Genomic DNA, 7,737 nt, shown 5'->3' with positions numbered 1-7,737 from the left:
TATAACAAGATAAACTGTAGGTGAATATCTATTTTTTGCCGCTACAAACACTCGTCCTATTACCTATAGGTACCTCGTATTCTGTAATTTTCATAACAATTTCAACTTTCTAGAAGTGAATTCAGCACTCATGTAACTAAAAATCGATCGTGGTAAATAAAGCCGATGTGTGCAGTGACGTGCGTAACTACCACAATAGTATACGTATTAAAAAAACGAAGCCCAAAATTGTGACGTGCATGCATAATGACCCAGTTACCCTTTTTCACGTCTGCATATAACCGTGTGATGCTTCAATAGGTCTCACATATATATTAGGAAAAAAATTGGAAAACTAACTGGAAATCCGCGTTAATAGCAGCAGCAGCAGCAGCATAACCGGTGGTTTTCTGGCCAGTGATTGCAGAAGATAAAGGGCAGGAAGGACAGGGGAAGTGTACGATCCGTTGGGGGGTTAAAGAGATTGGCTATTCGTACGTTATTCGTCCACCAGGTGCCTTTGGTGCTTTGAACGGTGGTTAATGCCTGCTCGTTTTGCTTGAGTTAGTGATGGTATCAACCACTGCTGCCATCAATTGAGCGGTGTTATCTCCCAGAATATCGAAAGCGACAACTACTGATGAGTTCGTAGACGCCTGCGGCGTCTGCTTTGTTTGATCGGTAATCGCCTAACAGAATCATTCGTACTCTTTCAGGCAGTTTAATAAAAAGTAGAAAAATACGTCGGCGATTCTGACAACGGCTGCAAACTGTGTTTATCCTATTTTAATGCTGAATACTTTTTTGCGATACAATAGCGATAATAATAGCAGAAAACACTTTAGCAATAAATGGAGTCTGAACAAAACAGTTTGGGTCCCTTTATTTAAGTAAACATGTGACACAGGCATCTCTGCGCACCTCTCTGTGCGCAAACATGGGGGCTAGGGTAGGAGGCTCGATGATTAATGCAACGTGTCTTGAAGCACTAGTGCTTCAGTAATAAATCGTATTGTGATTACTTTGCGTACTAAGAATTGGCAAACGGGAGCTTGATATTCGATTTAATTCTGGGGAGTCTTTATGCAAAATGCGTTTTTATATACTATATACCAATTTTGCTCAATAATTTTCAACCAAACATGTACATTATTACTATTTAACGGTATTAAAAAATACTTACTCCAGGTTGCCTGGAATACCTCATAACCTTTAGCTCTGGATCCCTTGGACATTACAACGTAATAAGCCGTAACGCCGAATACGAAACCGGCCTTGTAGGCACGCGGCCTCCGTGTATCCCTTTATTAGCATTATGGAACATTTGTCGTTGAAAAATAGAAAACATCTGCTTCCTTTTTTTGAAAACTTTTTGATTTCCTCTACGAAATACAAGGTGAAGGGGTGAGCAAAAGTTTTTCTGTTACAGCGTCATTTGTCGAACTTACCTCTACTTTATCTACTAGTTATACATAAACTGCAAGTGAAGATTCGACATTTGCCAATACTTTGCAGGCACGTAGGTTTGCACTACACTAACTCTACACAGATGTTGTTGCCGCTTTTTCTATTTGCTTCACTTTGTAGGAAAACAGACAAATAAACGGTCTAGCCTGAGGACGTATGCGATCGATTGCGATTAGCACTCGCCAGTACAGGGTGCCAATATAGAGAGTAGGGGTGTGTATGCGTGTGTAGGAAGAGCTATTTGTTTGTAGGTAAATCTTCGCAGGAGGATAATTGATAATAGTCATCGTGCGTTTCTTCTTGTTGATCTGCCAAAAATAGCAACACTTTCACGACGGATAATTTCTTTCGACAACCAACAAACGATTGTACTAACGGTAGCAGAAATAACAGGCTATCTTCTGAAACTAGAGTACATATATTTGTACAAAGAAGACGACCACAAGTGCCTCGCTGCACAGACAAAAATCTACTAGCAACAAGAAGTGCTGCCTGTTTGAACTTTCACTACTGTTTGTAGGTAACTATACAGCGTTATTAGTATGTAGTTCCAGCAACATTGCCACACTGTGGTACTGTAGAAGTACGTTCAAGTTAATTAGAACACAACTAACGAGGCGTGCTGTAAATGTATCTTATTTACTATGCATGCTTTTGTATATAAGGACTTCGGTCTAACTGATGAACCGCCTTTTCTAGTGACACTAGCAACGAAAAAATATACATTTTTTTTTAAGGAAATCCAGTGGATCCGGAGATTTTAGTCATTTCCTATCTTGCGTTCGCAGGAAACCGAAATCATTACGGTATATTAGGGACGAAAGACTTACGAAGGAACAAGATCCTTGCTATTCCGAAAAGTTAGTGATACAGCACACAGTAGGCACATGTAAACAATATTACTGTAGATTATATATATATATATATATATATATATATATATACTTTATAGACAACAATTCTTTATAGACAGTTAAGACGAAATGTTGATGCGCGGTAGGTCTTACCAGGACAACGATATATGTGTTCGGGACGAGTCAACTAGACCAGACATAATGGAAACAAGCATGGACCTTTGAAAACCAGAAACGCATCAAATTTAGCGCTTAAATGCGTTTCATTGGGTCAATGTTTTGTTTGCGGCTTAAGATAATTTCATACATTTCGAAATTAGTACCGTTACACTTTGTATTAGAATTAACTGAATATTAGAAACAAACAAATAAAAATACAGCGCTACTGTAGCTATTGTCGTTCTGTGCTAACCTATATTCTGATGATGAAAAATTATATAATAGATTTTTGCGTTCCCCTGTTTGTACACGAAGCCGCAAGTATTTTCGATTGGAATGTATAGTAATGGTAATAATAGCTAAATATGCGTCAATTATTATATAAATGAGTATAAGGTAATATGATGATCGAGATGTTAAGCTATTTCTACAACAACAGTCTTCGATAATGGCGCACCAGCCCTTCTCATTGAGTGATGTCACGTGTTTTTCTGCAAAGCTAAACTTGCTATACCTCAGTCGAGCTACAAATTTAAATAGGTAATAGCTATATTACCGACCATCGGTCCTAGCGACAACAGATGACACATTCGAAAAAATAGATATGAACAAATTTACAGATAAGGCTTCACGCGACTCACCCTGGTTAACTTAGCTATGGGCCATAACATGTAATTGGATTATGAAGTTGTCATATTTTTCTAAAACGCGTTATCTCTTTTCAAAGGCACGCAGTAAGTGTTCTAGTATACCTAAAATTAATACAGCAAACAGTGTAATCTTTGTTTAATGTCTTAACGTAACAGAATGAATTTTTAAAAGTTCCCTTTGAAAGGTATCGCTTGATCCTAATTAGAAAATGATTTGCAACTTCGAAATTGTAGTACTGTTTTGATCATCATGGTCCAAAATGGTTAGTCACTGACCCGACGGATGTTTGTAATATATAGTTTTCTTTTAAAAAAATACCGAAAAAAACAGGGAAAATATATACCTTATTATCAACCATAGCAGTTTAATGTATTTCTAATAATCTAAACTTAACGTATTTTTATTTGCGAATGAACAAAAAAGAGCTCTTTGAAGAAACAAAAAGCTGGTGACTGGTAAGTAAAGGACACGTAAAAGTGGTATAGGGATGGCGCTGGTCAGAATGATTGAAAGAAGGTAACGGAAGAACGGTTAGTTCCCTCGATGATGAGAGAGCACAGAGCATGAGCAGACAATTTAATAACAACACGTTTTGATGAGTCTTTTTTTGCGAGTGGAACGACTATTTCTGAGTTTATTAGTGATGACATTGGCGTGCAGTCTGTTCTCGTTGGTCCAACAGCTCACAGCCCTTTGATGGGACGGCGATAAGCCAGCGTCAGGGTGCAGCTCCTGTCATACGGCCAGAACAATACCTTTGACATAGCTGTACTGATATGGAGTCGGGGTTCATAGCTCTAGGCTGGGGAGCAAAACGGTGTGCAGAAGCAACGGCCAGCCCAGCCAGAGTAGTGACGAACTTTAAGAACTTAAAGCCGATATGAAAGCTGTTCTAAGCCACTCACCTGGTGGGTCTTTCAAGGCAGATCAAGCGCATGAGCGTCCGTAAGTCGCGGGCACTTTATAGCGATCCTGTTTTATAAGGCCGAATCACTTAGAACTTTCGCTGCAGATCTAGAGCGACGGTAGGCATCGGTGGATGGCCACATCGATGTATTACAACGTTGTGCTGTTGTCAGTTCGAGCGGTACTGTGTCTGTCAGCATCGTATTAACGATACGGATAAGAATAAAGGTAATTCAACCTCTGCGTGCATTGTGCCCGTCAGGTCAGCGGTGACAAGTAGCCAGAGCGCTAACGAAAAGGCATGAGCCGACTCCCGTTGTCGGATCCACCGAAAGCACAATCAAGTAATAAAATGACTTTTCTTTGTACAACAGCGCTACGCTGGTTTAATGTTCTCCACGTGCGCGTTCACGCATTAGCCATATCCATGCAAACGGCCGACAACGAGGCATAAGAAAGCATCGTGTGGTGTTCAGGCAGGGCTTCAGCAACAACTACAAGTACAGCGTCTGTGTACATCTGCTGAATTGTACCTTTACTAAAAGCGCGTTTCGATTAACAAATGTCTCATACAGAGATACAGCACATTGCATTATTTTACGATGAAAAGATAGTAGAATAACCACTACTCGTATTAAGATAGGCTAACGGGATCGATACGCCAGCGGGCGTCCTGTCGTCTTGCTTTGCTTCCCTTCTTCGCTCGGTATCAAAGTCACGTTCCTGATGGCCGGCAACATGGAGCCGGTAGCTGTGTTTGCTCCTGTTATTGTTAACAACGCTAGTCAAAGTCGTCACTGAAGCAGCTATATTTGTTGTTGTTATTGCTCATTGAACGGACATCGGTTGTACGCCACAAGTCGGCCACGATTAGCGACGTTGATTTTTTAGAAAATCATCGGAATTGTTTACTATACAGATACCCGTTGTTGTGTCACGCTCAGACTGTTGCTTTCCAGATATATAATGAAATTTCCAAACTTATAATGGAAAAATATACACAGGCAGAAAATAATTAATTGAATCAAACGATACGGGGCCTCGCCATATTGCCGCCGACATAATTGTGCCTAACGTCCGGCAGCTACTAAATGTAGTGGCACCCAAAAGGTCAAGGTAGATATGTTTCTGCGCTAATGTAGTTCGATGACTATTCGTCGGCATTATTGCACACCTTCGGGATAAGAGTTTCACCAAGAAGTTCAACGTTGATAGATGATAGCCATTCTAAATTTTATCATGTTTGCTTTTATATAAAACAATTCTTGTACATGTAGGGATACTAACACTTTTATGTTATATACTGAAGCGACGTTTCGCCAAATTACGCTTGCAATAGTTTTACCCCGGAGAATTAAATAATATCATCGTAACATCTGCGTGCAGGCGGATTGTGGGAATGTCCACTACTTAGTAATGGATTCCAGCAGGTAGCCAATTCACAAGGCACAGCAAATGAAAGTGTCACGGAAAAGTTTGTCTTTCGTTGAGGGAGCATGAGTGAATTCCTAATTCATTTTCTATGGTAGAGGGGGTTCCTGATCCATGATGTGGGCCCATCCCGTGAGGCACAGTACTGAAGACCATAGTAATTTTACAACGATGTTGAATGTATTTCGTTATTTCGAATCACGCTTAAGACACTGCGGTGTTTAAAGAAGAAATGGAGTTCAAAGAGCAGCTGCATTTCACTCCCGAGTTAGCTAAGAGATTACTTTCTCATTACTACTTTTATCTACATAATTGAAATTTTCAAATTACGGGCCACAAAATGACGCAGGTTTTTTCTTCACTTAGTAATCGGATATAAGCAGACACGGTTTTTGTCAGCGTCTAGCTGCGTGCGGCTATCAGGTGGTGAAGGGTTTTATCAGAAAAAGAAGAAGTCCGTAACAAAAACAGAATTTGTAAATCGATATTTGAACAATCATGAAAAGGATAGGAGAGGCGACACCTCGTTCATCAGCCCATACTGCGAACGTTTTAGTTCGTGAACGATGATTTTGAAAATGCTAGCCAATAAATGAGATTTGTATTAAGAAGTATTTTTCTTGTTCTTTTTGCGATTTGCACATTTTTCTAATCCGATAACCTATTTGAAAGTGAAATCTGGTGTGTTTTAGTAGATTTATCTAGCAAAAAAAACGTACAATGCTCGTCGTCGACAACAATAGCTATATCAACTACCTACTATGACTCCGTTATCTCTTGTTCCTACACGTGTCACTCGGTGAGATCTATTCCGTTTCACTGATGTGTTCGTAGGACAATGAGAACGCCATGTATGTACTTCTGCCCACAAATTTCAGACAGAGACCAGCACGTGTCCGTCGTGATGATCACGGCATACATAAAATGTCAACGTGCTGCTAATGAATATGCTTCTAGAATCACGAGCTCCTTCCCTCTACTTGTTGCTAATAAAGTTAAATCATTTTATGGAACCGTCAATTGTCACTTACACCCCATCCTGTGCCAGTGTATATTTACGCTTGATGTATGTACGTACGTGGTGACCAGGTGCAATATGACAAAAGGCTGTTACGATGCTATGTGTCGCCCACGCTGAATCAGCCAACTGCTATGTAAAATGATGAACATCCTCAATCTGAAACTGGACGCTTGACGATGCAAATGTGACAGCTGACGATCTGACTGAGCAGCGATTTTCTCATAGCGATCTGGCGTTGTGCTAATCCAGTTAAGCGAGTTACTTGGAAATAGTTTTTTGTCGTCACTTAATTTTTGACGTGCTGGGCACGACGTCATGTTTTAGCTTGCTGTTTTAGATGACCGTATAGATATGCGCACCGCCAAATTTAGCGGTGGAAGAAAACTTGTTGTGGGCCAGCTGTGTGGTAGCAGGGGACAGATTTGCCAGCCGGTCGATCAGTCAGTCAGTCAGTCAGTCAGTCAGTCAGTCAGTCATCCACGAGTGGTGGATGAGGTACGACTGCATCAAGAGACATGACTATACTTCTTGTGTACATGGTCAAGGCGTGACAGTATGCTTAAGATAATACCTTCGAGGCGAACTACGCGGGGCCGAAATCCCCCTAATGTGAGCCTGCACATGGAAAGAAGTGTGTGTCAATAAATGTGTGACATCGTTGAACTTACCCTTTCCTTCGCGACTGCGTACAATTTCACAATAGGTTATAGTGCGGTATAGTAACAGTTGTGGGGTAATGCATTCACTCACATCAAAATACATCAGGGCCAAAAATAAAACCAAGCCTTTTATAGAAACTAGTTTGTTTTAATCAACTGCGCACCAATGCACACCTGTCTATTCGCCTATGCATTGAGTATTAGTCGAGATAGTCAAAGCGTTTGGCAAGCTTTACGCGCCATCTGTCATACAATGCTTTGCCCTTAACGGAACCCTGTATCGAACCTGTAGCAAGCCATGTGTTAAAACTGATACTCGAAATCATGCGAAGCTAAACTTTAAAATCACCAAAGCCTATACAGGTCATTGCTTTGAACACGGGCTAGTTTTACTTACAACAGTTCTAATGTAAGGACGTTCATGTAAGGAAATGCACATCCGAATCGATGTACAAAAGTAGCGTTCCCCTTAACTGGCCATACACATTGCTTTATTTAGTACAGTCTTATGTCACACACTGCACCCTTTCCACCGTGAACTTCCGCTTAACAAAAAACAATGGTATATTTGAATTGGACTAGAGGTTATAGTGACTGTTAATGAGTTCAA

General features: G+C 40.4%; 2 protein-coding genes and 1 long non-coding RNA gene across 18 annotated transcripts in view; 1 reads left to right on the top strand and 2 right to left on the bottom strand.

The window, feature by feature from the left end:
• LOC111249914 (cuticle protein 16.8-like) overlaps window positions 1-2,667 on the bottom strand; it is a 5,322-nt gene extending 2,655 nt beyond the window's left edge. The window contains exon 1 of one of the 2 annotated variants that reach the window (XM_022804386.2): window positions 2,454-2,667. The gene's annotated coding sequence lies outside the window, so the exon portion shown is untranslated. Of the gene's footprint in view, window positions 1-2,276; window positions 2,433-2,453 lie in introns of those variants that run through there. The other variant, XM_086988070.1, reaches the window with a different exon arrangement.
• Window positions 1-7,737, top strand: part of Kank (KN motif and ankyrin repeat domain-containing protein 2 kank) — a 152,907-nt gene that overhangs the window by 85,026 nt on the left and 60,144 nt on the right. The window lies entirely within an intron of this gene.
• On the bottom strand, window positions 3,711-7,293 carry LOC147755846 (uncharacterized). Its single transcript, XR_015327099.1, has 2 exons — window positions 4,016-7,293; window positions 3,711-3,842 (listed from the first exon to the last, which is right to left on the bottom strand). It is a non-coding gene; the product is annotated as an uncharacterized LOC147755846 (long non-coding RNA).

The sequence above is a fragment of the Varroa destructor genome, unplaced genomic scaffold (genome assembly GCF_002443255.2).
Source record: "Varroa destructor unplaced genomic scaffold, Vdes_3.0 BEIS01000004.1, whole genome shotgun sequence".
In the NCBI taxonomy this organism is placed as follows: domain Eukaryota; kingdom Metazoa; phylum Arthropoda; class Arachnida; order Mesostigmata; family Varroidae; genus Varroa; species Varroa destructor.
Note: the sequence above shows the minus strand (reverse complement) of the source record. Positions and strands in the feature narration are given on the sequence as shown.